The following is a 16,547-nucleotide window of genomic DNA, read 5'->3' on the forward strand; positions in this document are numbered from 1 at the left end:
ATTGTCCTGTACTTCACCTTTCAGACAGATTAAGGTTCAGACTCATATCCCTGCAAATAACTCATCTAAAAACCAAAGAAGCTGGTCGGTCACAGGTGTAATGACAAAAACGCAAAGGCCCTGTCCCTGCATTTCACTCCGAATCTCTATATTATTCACAATTTACGCCGCTTCTCGCTTCTGTCTTCGCTTCCTCCCACCCTATTCCAAACTGGGAGTCTGAACAACGAGTGAGGACCCACTGGAGGCTCCTCGGTAATAATGAGATTGAATAAGAAATGTTCTGTTTTACATTCTGTTACCACTCTGACCTCATTAAGGCCCTTTTGTTCTGGATCCTTAGTATCAGGACTTCCCTCTGGCCACGAAGCTGTCAGCTTCACTTACAGCTCAGTTAGAAGAAATGTACACCAAAGCAATAGTAAACCCTAGCTAAATTCTGCCTTTAAAACATATAAACTGTATTTTTCTAGGAAGCAAAACATATGGAAGGTGAAGCTTGCTCTGTGAAAGATCCAGCCATTAAAATAATTTACCGGCTGGCTTTGATGTTGATTTTGTTCAGTTGTAAGCGTTCAGTGACCCATCAGCTGCAGATAAATGTTGCGCTGAAAGCTTTTGCTGAAATTATGAGACGGAATAAAAGAATTAGAGACAGGACTGCCATAGATGCCCCGTGTTGACATTTCCATTTCCAAGCCCTATTAAATGAAACAACTCAGTTCTCTAAGATTTTAAGGTTTCGCAAGCCCTAATTTAAAAAAGAATTACAGAGCAAATCCTATTTCACTACCACTGCTACTACCACAAATTTAAAATATGAGCTTTATAAGAAATTATGCTATATATAATAAAATATTTCAACTGCTTTTGATTTAATCAACTTCTTTATTACTAAGGAAACTGGCCATGGCTTGAACCGTGTGTTTGAAGGGAACCTGCCTTTCAGACTGCCGGGCAAGCTTACGGGTATCTGTTCATCCTCCTGCGTTTCTGCGGCCCAGTGAATATTGCATTTTCTTATTTTTCTGACACTCATTTCAGAAAGAAACTGAAATGGTTGTTCGCTCAGCAAAGAATTAAATTAGTTACACAGCATTGATTGTTTTCCTATGTGGAGACTGAGGCCTCTTGCCCTGATTTAAGACACGCACCGTAACAAATAGCTATGAACTCAGTTGATAATCATTGCTGAAATATTCTTTGACTGAGATTTTGTGCGGAAGAGCAATTAAAAATGTTACTGGATTTGCCAGATGGGCAGAGTACCAATGACCTGGTTACGACAGGAGCGTGTTTTCTGGTCCTTTCCCCGTCCTGCGTGACCCTCCACACCCACCCTGACCACGAGGTGCTCGTTCCGACCAGCAACTGGGTTTTCTGAAGCCGCAGCTGATCCTGCTCCAGTCTAACCAGGGCTGACCTTCAGCGTTCTGGCACACGGGCCTCACTTGGGCAAAGATCAGCTCTGCCCATTTAAACAAACCCTTCTACTCACATTAGGAAACAAGTAGTGTTTGTACATGCTGATTATTCCACATCTGTTGTGGCTTTATGGATACAAACTTACTCCCACATTTTTTTTGTTTCTTTTTTGTAGTTAGAAGTATAGCGAGTATTTTAGCAGTATAGCGAGTATTATAGCAGTATAGCGAGTATTATAGCAGAGATGTTTTTTAAGTGATTGACAAAGCTACAAGTTGCAGCACGCTGCAGCGTCTAAATTCTGGTCTAAACTCCAAGCTAATACAGTATTTGACAAAACCCAGCTGGTGTTCCAAATCTGTATTGGGAAGAAACATTTTTGTGTAAAATCTGAACTAAAACGCTAACTGTATAGTTTGAGTAAAATGAGAAACTGTGTTGTAATACTGCTACTGAATCTCTAGTGTGGCGTCTGAATGTGAGCTCAGTATGATGGACCAGGAGAATGCACGTAAATCATTATTTTGCTGGTTTTTACCATTGTAAATACACTAAATCTTTACCAAGACTCAACGGGACGCAGACCTGAGCTGCAGGTGAGCACATTCCCAGTCTACAGCTCAGCGTTGCAATGTTTTGCAGCTGGAGAGTCGGGCACACGACCCGTGATACCTGCCCAGAGGGGAGCCTGCCCGTCCGAGTTCTCAGCGTGTAATATTATGATCGCTTATCAGAATATTAAAAACTCGGAGAATATCAAAACTGAAGAAAGGAATTGGAAGCATGAGAGCTGCATAATATTTCTAGCATTAGCCTTGGTTCACTTTGTCATTTTAGGCAAGCCAATTGGCTTCTGGATGAGTGTCTGTAATACAGGTCAAATATCTTAGGTAATACTCACAGGTTTTAACTGTAGGGTTATATTATTATCGTAAAAAGTTACTCTAGAGCCTATTTTTGAAGTTATGATACCATTTATAAGCCAAAATCCAATTTGTGACTTTGGAGGCAGGAGCCAACTTTAATCAATTTTCAGAGACATCAACAGCATCACAGTCGCTGCCACCCGAGGTCAAACCCTCCGGCTGCCCGCGCTGCCCGTCCGCTGGCGGGTTCTGGCTCCAGCCCGGCACTCACCAGCTGTAATGCCGTTCTAGCAAGGGTGTTCTGGCACCGGCTGGGAATCGATGCTCCAATTCTGCCCCTTGGGCCGCAGGGGTGCGATTCACAGGAGGTGCTGGACTGTGAGCACTCGAGGATGCACTCAGGAGGTGTCAAAGCCAACAGAGTTCCTTTAAATGTGGTTTTCAAATATTCATAGAATCCCAGAATGTGAGGGGTTGAAGGGCCCTGGAAAGCTCATCCAGTGCAATCCCCCCATGGAGCAGGAACACCCAGATGAGGTTACACAGGAAGGTGTCCAGGCGGGTTGGAATGTCTGCACAGAAGGAGACTCCACAACCTCCCTGGGCAGCCTGGGCCAGGCTCTGCCACCCTCACCCCAACAAGTTTCTTCTCAGATTTAAGTGGAACCTCCTGTGTTCCAGTTTGAACCCATTGCCCCTTGTCCTGTCACTGGTTGTCACCAGAAGAGCCTGGCTCCATCCTCCTGACACTCCCCCTTTCCATACTGATCCCCAGGAATGAGTCCCCCCTCAGTCTCCTCTTGTCCAGCTCCAGAGCCCCAGCTCCCTCAGCCTTTCCTCACACGGGAGATGCTCCACTCCCTTCATTGTATATGAGCTGTGCTGCTTTTACCTCTACACAAACTTGATGTTGGAAAATCCCTTTGGTATCATGCACGCCTATCAACTGCAAAAATTTGGAGATACGTTCCATAATGATTCTGATGTTTCATGTGACTGAAAGAGAACCCACTTTTAATACAGCACATGTAATATCACTGCAGAATTTTAATATTCTGTTTAAACAAAGCACAACAGCTCAAGTCAAAAGTATTGTACGTATCAAACATATTATTTGCTCAGCGACGTTATTCAGAAGGATGTGTGAGCAGGTCGGTTGGCTGGGCAGTGCAGAACCACATCCCCACGGCCGCTGCCCGCTCCTGTCGCCTGTCACCCCTGCTCCTCGGAGCTCTCTGCCAAACCCTCCCCACTGCACATACGGTCCCAGCAGGCAGGAGCAGGCCGAAAGTGCTTTTCTTGCACTGACGTCAGTGGGGGAAGTTTGACTGAATTCACCTCCCGTGAAAATGTATTAAATATTACCTGATACTACCTTTTTTGTTGTTTCCAAGAGAACAGCAGCTCGGCCTAGTTATTTCTTCTGTTTCTTGAGAAATGTTCTTACTCCTTCTTCAAAATAAAAAGTGTCTTTACGGTTAATTAGCAGATAATACCAGCCAGCTTCTGTTGATTATTTGTATTTTTGCTTAACGCTTATAAATCTACTTGTTCAGGTATTATTACAAGCTAATATTTGTCTTGTAAGACGCATTAGTCATTACAATTAGCAAGTAGAAATAGATTAGTCATGCGCAAACAATCTCATAAATGAAGTATTTATGCCCCTTTTGGGGATGGAAAGGAAGGTAATTTGAACCCTTTACGATTATCAAGGGAAACCTGACTTGTCTCTTCAATTCACATCGTTGTTTCAGGATTTCTTTTTGGACAAACTAACTGATGTGGGCTTCCAGCAGCACCACCAGAAGCTGTGTTAGCAATTTAATCAAAACCACCAGGTGTTACCTTTTCCTAAGAGTGCTAGTCCACATTGCCTCAAATCGGTGTCACTTTTTATTTCCAAAATGCTTTTCATTAATGTACCTGCTTTTCCTGTGGCTGGAAGAAACCTTCCTTTCACGTGTATGAATTTAGATGTTTTGCCTGAGCGGTGAACAAAAACATTTATCCACAGGTTTATGGTTTCTATGGCTCCTCAGCCAGAAAGGAGAAGTGAAGATTTCGAAGCTGGGTTGAGGACCGGGATGTCACACAACCCGTGTGGATGTGTCACCAGTGGCGCGCAGCAGATCCAGCAGCTCCCTGCAAGAGCTCCCTCCAAGCAAACCCAACGTCTCGTCACCAGCTTCCAGACGCTGCATCCAAGGAAAAGGTCAAGCAATGAGCTGCTCGAAAACGTTGCTCCCCAAGTTTGCATAAGAGGATTTGCAAAAGCAAAGGGTCTATAAAGTCCTTTCTATTCTGTTTCCCAGTGGCTTTTCTTCGTATCACTTCCACGTAAAATCCCTTCCTGTTCCTTTCCAATTTGGTAAACCACTCAAAATAACTCAATTCTCGTGCATGTGTATAAAACCTCCTAAAAAGGCACTTTTAAAATAGACTAAGCCAATATACAAGGCCGCTCTAAAATTAAACCCCTAAGTCATTTCACATAAGTACATTTAACTGCGTTAGTTAATACTTTTCACCGTTTCCTCGCACGGAGCGCAGGTGGGTGCACTGTTACTGCCCATAACAAGTCGCTCCATCCCCCCATGCCTCCTTTTTTCTCTTCGCTATCCTTCATTCGCTCTAATATTCGCAACGAAAAACCAAACAACTCACAGCTTTTTCCTCGAGGAAACCTCTCCTCTAACTAAAGAAGCTGTCAAGCTTCCTGAAGGAAGCTGGGAAAAAAGGAATATCAGTTGCTGTGTTCAGCACGATTACAGAAATAGGTCACATACTGTTTCTGAAAGAAATGGATCACCAGCATTCAGCCCCCCCAACTCATCCTGGTCTCCCTCCCTCCACCCCCGTACGCAGCGCTTGAAGCATTCCAATATCCTTGCCAAATTCCCTCACAAATACTTTAATTCTTTACGTGCATGTCTCATTCCATCTGTTCCACATGCTCTTTATGCCATTTACATTCGCTGGCAGAGTCTGCGAGATGACACCACACATTATAAATGTGCCGGGTTTTAAAGCAGCTTAGGTAGCGCATAAGGCAAACGCGGAGCAGCTCAAGGTCTGCGGTTTGCTGCTAGAGACCTGCGCTAATTCAGCCGCGGGGCAAACGGCGCGTGAGCGTCAGCGTTTGCACATCGCTGAGGTTGTGGCTGCAAAACGCAACATTACGCCTTCAGGTTCAGGGGGAAAAAAGGGATCTCCTGTGCAGGATTGATGGCAGGTATAACAGACTTTGCGGCCAAAGAGACAACAGAGCGATGGAAAGGAGGGAGAAAGGGAAGTGGTGCTCAATGGGAAAGGTGGTGCTTGGGCACGTGTGTGCTGGTGTCGCTTGTGAAGCAAACGCTTCCCCACAGGAGTTCACCGCAAGAACGGGCCCGCAAACTGTGAGTCTTCGGGCTTTGCCTTTGGGAAACACGCAGTTGGTTTTGGGGTTTTGCAGTACGGTCATCCCAGCCCACAACCAGCTGTATGTCTGTCTCTGAACACGTAGAAGGGCCATTGCAAAGGTCTGTTGGACACAGATTTAAAAGCAGTTTCCAGGATAAGAATAGGGAAAAAAACCACCACCACCACCAAACACTCTTCAGGTTTCAGTACAGGGACGTTTATACAACCAAAATGCAGATCAGCTGTGTTTGGCCACGTGCTTTAAACTCCTTGAACAAATCACGTGAAAGCCTCAAGCCATGAAATTTCAATTATGCTCTAAGTGCTGGACACCAAACTTTTCCTTTCACCTCCATCAGAGTACCTCGGATAAAAGAAACGTGCACTTAAAGGGCACACGTGAATCCAACGGAGCTTCAGCTAAAAAGCACCACAAAATCCGAAGGTGGAGCCCATTTGGCACCTGCAGCAGCCCTGCAGGACAGGGTATCCCTGCACCCTGGTGGAAGGAATAAGGTCTCCTGGCAGCCAGAGCAGCAAGCCAGAGTGCTAGAAATCAGCGTCACAAGTACCCACTTCTCACACCATTATGCAATATAACTACTACTATTACTAAGATGTTGTAAAAACACATACTACATTTCATCAGAGGTCAGTCAACAGCTCCAACCTCCCCTTCTCCCAAGGTGAGACAACACAGTTTGCTTACCTGGCAAGACAGATTTATCAATCTTTACCTCCCCATTTTTTCACATTTCTATCTTCATCTAATTTTCCTGTTTAGCTTGTGTGCTCTACCCAATGCCCTGTTATCTTCTACCCCATCTTTCTTCCCTGTCTGTTATTACTATGTTATCTTTAATGTTTTCCCGCTCCCCTTGGTTGCCAAGCTATTGTTTTCAACTGCTGTGAAAATGTTTGATTCATCCAGTTCATCGTTTCTCCTGCAGAGGAATCATCATCTAAAATAAGCTGAATGTGCTCGAGCAAAAGCAGTGCGGGACAGACTGCCATTCCCTGCTCGTCGCGCCGTTTGAAGCCTCATAGGTTAATGCACAGCAGATGAAAAATAAGACAGACAAACAACTGCCGCTGTCTTGAATGGGAAAGGAACCTGAGATGGTCCTTGCAGCACGGCATTGCATTTTTCACCCAGGCTTTTCATCCTGAGGTAAAATAATCTTGTTGGTCAAGAAACCAGTTTCTGGCATAGCGGTATTTGTAGTTACTTTTGCCTTCTCTGAGAGACTGCAAATAATAAGATGTAGACATTAACACCTCGTGAATACATTCAACTTTCCATTTAGCTCTAGCTTTATTCAGCACGACTGTAGATAAGGGTAGCAGAAAACAATCATTGAAGCTTAAAGAACATTGTACCAAGGCCTCATATTTGTTATGGAACTGTTTGTTTTACTTTCAGGGAATACTGTTGAATTTAATTGTCTGGATAACTTTGGAGAATTGATAATTCTCCATCAGCCAGACACTCTGTCCTTTATACACGTGCCACGTCAACCCAGAACACTGTGTCTCTGATTCCCAACCGCTTCATATCTTCCTGTTGGAAAGCAGAGAAGGATCAAGAGCTTCAGGTGATGGCGTGAATTCAACACATCATATTTAGCCGAAACCTGAGAGCTATCAGAGGCATTAATCTGACAGGAGAAGAACTGAGGGACAGATTTACACTGGACATAGGCGGATGCATCGCCGTGTCCAAAGGAACGCAATTCTCCTGGAATCCAAGAACATTCTCCTCACGTTTAGGTACCTAAGGTCATCCTTTTAAACAAATATTCTTTTAAGACGCTGGGGTGATGTCCCCTTTTAACAGAGTAACAAGGAAATGGGAGACGTCCGCCTAAGGAGGTTCAAACCCACATCTCCTCACTACTAAATGACAGGGTGCTCGAGGCGGAGCGTTCTCCACCCAGCCTTTCATGACAGAGCAGTGTGTAGCGGAGTGAGATACACTGGGCAAAAGAGAAGGAGAATTATTAAAGCCTAATGATTAAGTCACAGACTTATTTTGCCTTGTTTTACCACTTACTGCTTTACCTAATGACATGCCCTTTGATCCACAGAACCACCAAAACTCCGGTGAATTTGCCCATCTCATGAGTTTCACTTACCTACAAGTTCACTTCCTTCTAACACTGTTGTTTCACCTTTTAGATTTGTTTCTCTTTTTAGGTGCCCATTGTCTTTGCTAATTACTGCATTATCTTTACGTTTGGACATTTCATCCTTAGCGTGTGCTGTTTGCATAATGGTGGAAATAAAGAAACCACGTTGTCTTAGTGTACCCTTGGGGGGAAGAAAAGCAGGAGGATGGGATACAATCAATGACTGAACTCAGTAAAACCATCCAGGTAGGTATGTCCTACTAGCTCCATTGCATCCAATTTAATCTATTCTACATTACAAGAGGTTCAGTCATTTTACATTTTGCTGTCTTTCCAGGTAGACTTAAAATTTTCATTTCTTCACATCATAAAGTATCACAGACCCACGTGTTACACATGGTATATGTAATTTATGGTTACTTATACTATTTTTGTGACCTTATATTTGGGAGTCAGTACCACTTGAGAATGACAACTATGATAAATATTTCCTATTCTCCATGTAGGCTGCCAAGCATATATACAGACAGGGAAAAATAGGTGAGATCTTAATGCAAATGTGTCCATAAAATCACAGTGAATAGAGAACAAACTGCCGTGGTTTGTGTTTTGGGCACTGTCTTTATTCTAAGTGTTATCACATGGAAACAAAGTACATGCTTTTGTTCAGATGTTCCAAGAGTTTTTTTGAAGAAGAAAGAAAAATCTTCATTTAAAAAGTTGCGTGTCCTTATCAAAGTAATTCTAATGAAAAAAGAAGTATGGAATAAAATCACTTCTAAGTTCATTGGTGATGTACTTTTACAAGTGAAATACCGTGGGCAAGGATACTGGGACCAGCAAGAGCAGTTACCTTCATCGGTTCTGGGTAAAGTTCAGTATCTCCTGTGTTTTAGATATAGGAAAGTCTTGTAAATGGGGCGTGGAGCTCGTCATATGCACAGAATGTAAAGGAGAAACAAGAGCAGCCGGTTAAAATAGGAAGAGAAGCTACAGCGGAAGGAAAACACAGTCTGTACTCGCATTAAGCACCAGTCACACAATGAACTGAATGGAATAATTCTGAGTAGTAATCCCAGCGGGACCTGGGCCAGAAGGGTGAAAGGAAGGGAACACATTTCAGTTGTGATTCAAGAAGTCCTGGAATCCTTCCTGACCCGCTGGGTCGGAATTTCTGACTCGACACCCTGCTTTGACTCAGAATAGGAAACTGTATCCTAACTGCAGGTTTCTTTTTATAGAGTGAACTTTATTGCCAACTTCCTTTGGAGCGCAAGTTTATTCCGCACGGTCCTTAAGCCGTACGGCGATCACAAGACACAAGTGCAAGAAAATGTGATCTCTGTTCCCCAAACATCAGACAGTCTTGATCCAAAATGCAAACAAGAGGAGCAAAGCTTGTCTTTATAACCCATCTCAGTAAATACAGTGCGCACCAAGGGCTTTTCAAAGCAGCTGCCTAATCTTCCTCCTCCTCCTTCTCCCCCTTTAAACTTGGCCAACTGAAAGGACAGTGATCAGGTCCAAGAAATGCTTGCCAGGATTAGAGGCTAAATTGGAGATTTCTTGTGTAATGCGATAACAGGCAACGGGGACGGGCAAACACGCACTTGTAGGGACGTGGATCCCAAGGATTTGCACTGAATTCGTTACACAGGAGAGAGGTTGTGGCGGAGCATCGCGCGGCTCCGAGCGCCGGGAACTGATGACTGTGCAAACCGCAGAATACACGCGCTGAGATATGATCCAGTTGATACTACACCTTAAAAAGGGAAAGGTTTAAAATAACAGTGTTCTCTATTTTACAGTTCAAAAGGATAATTTGAAATACTTGCAGCATTGTCACTGAATGATAAAAATTGATAATGCATTTTTGAAAATACATATAGATCATGAAAGCAAAGCGATGCCTCTCTGAACCTTTTTTGAGGTTGAGGCAGCACCTCCTCTGTTCAAAAAATCCACTTCAAATATTTAAATCACCCTTACCATTTAATCCCATTGTATCTTTCATATAATTTTGAGAGTGAATGATTAATGCCAGGACAGGAGATATTAATTAATCTCCCAGTTCCCTTCTTACCGAGCATTCTCTCTAGGCCTATGAAGAGGACAAAGATCACAGGCAGGTTCCAGCTATCGGCTTCCAATTTGGGTTTGAATGGAATTCAGGTATGAAGTGACTTGTCCAAGTCTATGGAAAAAATTATAGAGAAACAAGCAAACACAGAAACAGTGGAACCAGCTCAAGCACTTACACTGAGAGGTCTTTTGTCCCATTCAAGAAATAAAACAATAACATCCTCATAAAGATCAACATTCCAGATGAAGGTGTACGGGATACGATGTTTTACATTTTCTGTTCCCTAAAGGAAATCAATTGTAAGTAGTCAGCCAGAAATGTAAGTAGCAAGCCAGCAATAAGATGCAAAAAAAGTTTTCCTATAGAACAAAAATTATGGGTTTACATTATAATATCACCTCCCTGAACCGATTTCAGTCCTTGCAACTGGAGAAACATATAAAAACTGCTAAAGCACCGCTCAGGTGTCCAAACTCCCACCATTTCCAGCAGGACTGCTGAGCGCTCAGGCCTCTTCTTTACAATACAATTATTCTTCAAAATTTCACCTTGTGTCTTTAACGATTTGCCACATCTGGCATGGAAATCTGAACGAGATGACAGGCTTCTCCCCTGTCTTTTTCTGAAATATAGTGGTTTATGGAGGAGAAAGAAATAGATTTGAATGTGGCTGAATAAATATTTCTGCTGGAAATTTCTACCAAAATACATTTTCATATTTTTTGTCTTTCCTTTTTCACACTTTCTTAGGCACGGACACACATACGTAAAAGTATTTGTATGATTCTTTACAGACAAAAACCGACGGAATAATTCAAAACACATCTAGGTGAGATTGGGGGTTTCTTTCAATTAATATTCACTGCTGCTATTTCGTTAGATTTAGTCACTCTAATTAGCAGTGATTTAAAGAGAAAATCCTGCTTGCGTTGCCCCAAGGCGCACAGAAAGAGCGATTGGTACCGGCTTTAACACATTCTCCCAACGCAGGGGAAGGAACATTCCCTGTACAAACACCAAAAGGATTCACATCCACTTCATCCCCGGGGGCTTCTCCTGTGGAATTTTTGCACGTGACGGAAGGGACGGGTTGGGGGGACAGTGGCGCTTCAATCCACGCTGAGAACAGCCCTGTACGTAACCTCGGCTGCGGTGAATTGGTTTTAACATCAAATTTTAGCTGGGAGGTTTGCAGAGTTATCACCTCTTGCTCGGCTCGGAGAACAAGAACCGGTCACGGAACCGCGCTCCCCCTCACCAAAACATCAGCTTCTCCAGCAGACCACGGCAACGCGTCCGAGAACCATCTTAACATGGTCGCTACCACCACGACTTCAATCTCGGTCTAGATTTTGGGCCTGGGCATTCAAAATAAATCAGGGGAATATTCTTCCCTCCGGCCTGTTCTGTGTTGTCTGAACGGAGTCCGTGCGTGGAGCTCCCATAGACGTCAGGGGAAGTTTTATGCATGAAATGAATGCAGAACGGCAGCTGAAATCTGCTCTGCGGCGAAGGCATCTGCATTGCAGATTGGAGAGGAGAATTTTGCCCTAAGTGCCAAATCTCATCTTTTAAGAGCAAAACTATTTTTGTTTTATACAAGTGCAGAAAACGATCGTTTGGGTAATAGAGAACTGAGTGGCTTGAAAGCAAAAAAAACCCAAAATAACCATTCTTGCCATTTTGCAAAGTATTTTAAAATACTTACTTTTTAAAATACTTGATTTTAAAAATACTTAATTTTAAAAATAATTCTTACAACATTTTTGTTCTCACACTGTTGTAAGATTGACAGTAACAACATGGGCCATATATATTTACTTGCTTGCTAATTTTCAAAGCAACTTGGAAAACTGAAGCTAATGTGCAGGGAAACTATTCAGTATTGATACGGTGAAAGCACCATTCACGTACAAACGATAAGCAAAGTTAGCAGAGATTTTACTTTGATAGAGCAGTGTATAGTCATATTGTTTCGTGGAAGCTTCAGAGAAGAAAATAATGCCATATAAAACGTATATGTTGAAATTATAGGCAAGAATTTAGATGTGGGTAAGCCCATTGTTCCCCACTCAAACCTTGGGATGAATTTCAGATTTAACACATTTGGTCAAGACTATCACAGGGGCCACGGGACGCTTCATCCCATCTTTATTGCAACCACCGGTGGTTGAAAAATGAGTGAGGGGAAAAGAAAAAGCCGCCTTGTTCTTTTATTCATAGACCAGACAACGCTTTTTCCCCCTCTCTCCCCGTCACCCTCCTTAATGATAAATCCAACACGCAATTTTCTGCCATTTCAAAGCCCAGTTTAAGTACAGGTTTAACAAACACTTCCAAACGGTAGGTACGTTTACTGATGCACCTGATGATCTGAAAAATAGGTACTTATGCTCACACAGTCAGTGTAGTGGAAGCTTTGTGTTATATTTCAGCTGGAAATGGGTTTCTTCGGTAGAAATATGTTTTGTGGCAATGGCTTAGAATGAAGAGTGCAGTGATGGAGCAGGAAAGCAGACAGCTTTGGCAGTCTCAATGACTGCAGGACTCAAAAAGAACTTGCTTTGGCAGATAAACTACTTTTTAAAATCAAACGGAGTGAGTCTATAGAAGCAGCTTTAGCCTGACCTGCGATATCAAATGATCTCGGAGCAGGATGCTAAAGGACAGGCTCTTCTTGTGCACGCAAAACAGCACTTGGAGCAGCCCCGCTACGCTGTGCTCGTTGCTTTGAACACGCTGACGCTTTTAACCTGCAATGGTAAATGGTATTATTTACATATTGGTAAAATCCTGTATGCGAGGAACCATCTAGGAACGCTGCCTCCCTACCTGGCCTCAAGAAACTTCAGTACGTTTTTATACGGGCAGTCAAATCTGTGAATTGCAATTTATTCTGGGGTCTATTCAGCAAACCAGTGTACTGAGCAAAGAAGCAAACAAGACCACAGGCCTGAATAATTTTGCTTTGTATTAGTGCTCGATGGTATTGCTTTTCAGCATTGGGCTTTCCTTCCTCTGTTACTATACATGTGCTTTAAGTAGATATTCTTCCCAGCAACTCCTCTATTAATCCAGGCTGTCTTTGTTGCCTTGGATGAAGTAGATAATGATTTAATCTGCGATTTGATGTAACAGTAAATGAAATTTGGCCCTGACATCAAAAGCATTTTAGGGAAGGGACATGGTCTTAATTATGGCCTGTGAACAATCCATCTGTTCCTCTGAAAAGAAAGGTTTTTAAAAAGTGTTCAGTGTCCAATTTCACAAGATGGGAGCCTGCAACGTTTTCTGTTTGAGACGGCTCCTCATCATTCTTACGGTGATTGTCCACATCTCATCTACCATAAACTGTCAATTAATGAGCAAACGAATAAGACCCACCTATCAACCAGGCACGGGCTGTACTTTTCTATCCAGAGGAACAAATACCTCACTATCTGCTTCAGAAAATGAAAACCAGAGGAAAAAAACAACCACAAACTCTTCCTGCCATAGTTGTTTTGAACACTGTGTGCGTCTCTCTCCTCCTGTATCAATACAGTTAGATCATGTTCTTTTTTCATCGGGTTACAGTACATTTCACTCTGTCAGCATGATAGAATTTGCCACAGAGGTGATCTATCTCCCCCGCTGAAATAAAGGATCTTCTCATAGCACTTAACAAAGCTCTGATTCTAATCACGTTCATCACTATTTGGTTCTGAAATCTGCCGGAATATTGACATTAAGTAAAACAAAGTGATCTCAATAGACAACCTGAAAGAGAAAAACAGGCTTTAAAGATTAAGAAAGCAGCTGTAAGCAAACGCCTTAAAAGAGAACCTGGTAGAATTTAAAAGTTGCCATTTAAACTGTTCTAGTAATCTCTCTTTCAAAGATTCAGCAAGGAAAAATCATTTTGAAAGAGACAAATCAAAACTTAATTATGGTAAAATGACTTAAGAAATACTTCCATAGGATTTGGAATCACTCATTTGGTCCGGGAATGACAATTGCCTTATATGAGTTGTGATTCAGGAGCAAGGCAATGAATAAGGAGGTGTGGGGGACTTATCTTTCAGTTCATACCAATTAATGTTTTGAATGAGCTCACTGTATACCTTTCTTCCACAGCAATATTCGTATTTTAGAGCCAAGATAATTTGGGGAGTGTTTTCTAGTAAATAATGGCCACATTTGCAAAAACTGATGCTTGTAATTGATGTCTGTATTTTGTAAGAAAAGCAATTTGTGAATGAGAATGACCCAATTTATGCTCATGTCCCCCACGAATTAATCTATACCCAGCATTTTGAATGCAGTGATAACAACTTTCCTGTGTAATGGTCCTTAAGTTCTTTACAAGCACCAATTATCTATCTTATGGTGCAGGGCGTATTGTCCTCATTTCACATGCACAGCCATTGAAGAGCGGAGCCACATAAGGACACCGTAGCAGGGACGCAAGTTGGATTAACTCGTTATCTTCAGCTCAGAGGAGAGAGAATGGAGAGAGAGATGTAAATCCTGACTGCTATGGATAAAAGGGATGAAATGTTATTATTATTTGCTATTTCTCACATTACAAGGATCAAGGAGCCGCAGCAAATAAATCTGATCTATTAACTTAAAAACAGGCAAAACAAAGATTTTTTTTTCCATCATAATTGAAACTGTGGAATTAATTGACGCAGGATATTGTGGAGGCAACAGGATTTGAAAGAGCTTAAACTACTTTATGCAGGGCTGATGCATTGATAGTTATTAAACATGATGGCTTATATGCGTCCCTCATGTAAGGATACACCATAGACTACCCATCGCAAGGAGCCATGAGGGCATAAAGTAGGACCTCATCCTATGCGTAGGCTGTGTTACATGTGTTAAATCTGAAATTTATCCCAATGTTTGAGTGAGGAAAAATGCACTTACCCACATCTAAATTCTTGCCTATAATTTCAACATATATGTTTTATATGGCATTATTTTCTTCTTTGAAGCTGCCACGAAACAATATGACTATACACTGCTCTATCAAAGTAAAATCTCTGCTAACTTTGCTTGTCGTTTGTTCCTGAATGGTGCTTTCACCATATCAATACTGAATAGTTTTCCCTGCATATTAGCTTCAGTTTTCCAAGTTGCTTTGAAAATTGGCAAGCAAGTAAATATATATGGCCCGTGTTGTTACTGTCAATCTTACATCCACAGCTCCAGTTTACCCAGCATGACTGTTACTGGTTTTATACTATCTGGGTGCCACACATACACAGAAGCCAGGTGAGCAGCTCTGAAATGCTCAAAGAGCACTTTTCAAACAGAGTTTCTACTCTGATTAGGAGTAAAGAGATAATTATGGATACAAATCCCTCCATCAGAACCTCGGAGGGAGGTGCAGATTCTGACCTAAGCCCACAGCCTGGCTTTGGATCCCATGGCCTGGCCCTGGGGCAGGAGCAGCCAAATTACCACAGGAATAATCAGTCTGAAATTTCAAGAGAATTTCACCACTTCCAAAAAAATAACATTTTTGTTCACAGTTTCTAACCCAAAATCCATCTTCAACTTAACCCACACCCAGTCAGTTTTCTCCTTTTCTCCCTCATTCTGTGTCTAAATTCTTTGAGCAAATGAACAAACCACCACAGAGCTGTCCAGAAACTTAGAAGTATTTCCTGTATGTAGAACTTACACAACTGAATACAGAGTCCTAGCAAGTTTAAAACTTGCATGTAATGGAATGGTGCTCACAAATTCTGTACAGATGCATTACTATTATTTCCAACAAAACAGCCATTAAAAAGCATGTTCTCTACTGCTGGAAGGTCCCAAGACACTGCAGTCCACAGTTTTTGTGTAGTTCTCTGTGTCTCAGACTCATCAACCCTGAAGTCAGAAAGGAGAGAACAAAGCCAATCAGAGTTTTCCTTGTGGCTTTATTAATTAAGCAGCTGTTGCTGTGGGATTAGCATACCTATGCCCTCCTCCAGAGGCAAATGGATGTTCTGCCCTTGATGAACAGCAAGGTATTGTCTGTATCACACACAGCTCTCAGAACAATGACTCCCTCTACGACAAGGTGTCTTCCGTCCTACCCGGCTCAGAAATGAACTCCAATCCTTCCCATTGGCTATAGATACGTCTTTTTGAATTTAAGCTGTCCTCAAATTGCCCTGGCCTCTTAAGTTCATCATTTCAGACACCTCACCCACCCTAATGAGTTCGCTCTGGTGCTGCCTGTGGCACTGCACAGCTATAAAACTGGTACGTTTGCTCATCATGAGACTGAACTCACCCAGGAAGATACACGGGGTGTATCTTACAGCAGTTCCACCTCTCTGGACTGCTTTACTTCTGCCGGCCTCAACTCTCCCATCTCTTTCACAAACCAGACTGCAAATAATAGATTGTGGCAAAATTCCCAGTGAAAGACCACAGAAGCCTCTTCTGATTCAAAGGCTATAGACACTTTAAAGCTTAACCCATTGCCACATACGATGCAGGCTAGAAAACAAGAAGTGCATCTATCTGTGCCGCTGCACAAGCATGATGCTCAAGTCCATAGTATCCTTGCTGAAATTAGTGGAATTACCTTGGCTGACAAAAAAAAAGATCATGCATTCACCGTTTTATATGGGGGCTTGCTTGGACTATGAA

General features: G+C 42.4%; 1 long non-coding RNA gene across 2 annotated transcripts in view; it reads left to right on the plus strand.

Moving 5' to 3' along the window:
* Positions 1 to 16,547, plus strand: part of LOC135575648 (uncharacterized) — a 270,723-nt gene that overhangs the window by 124,619 nt on the left and 129,557 nt on the right. The window lies entirely within an intron of this gene.

This window comes from Columba livia, chromosome 17, assembly GCF_036013475.1.
Source record: "Columba livia isolate bColLiv1 breed racing homer chromosome 17, bColLiv1.pat.W.v2, whole genome shotgun sequence".
Lineage (NCBI taxonomy): Eukaryota > Metazoa > Chordata > Aves > Columbiformes > Columbidae > Columba > Columba livia.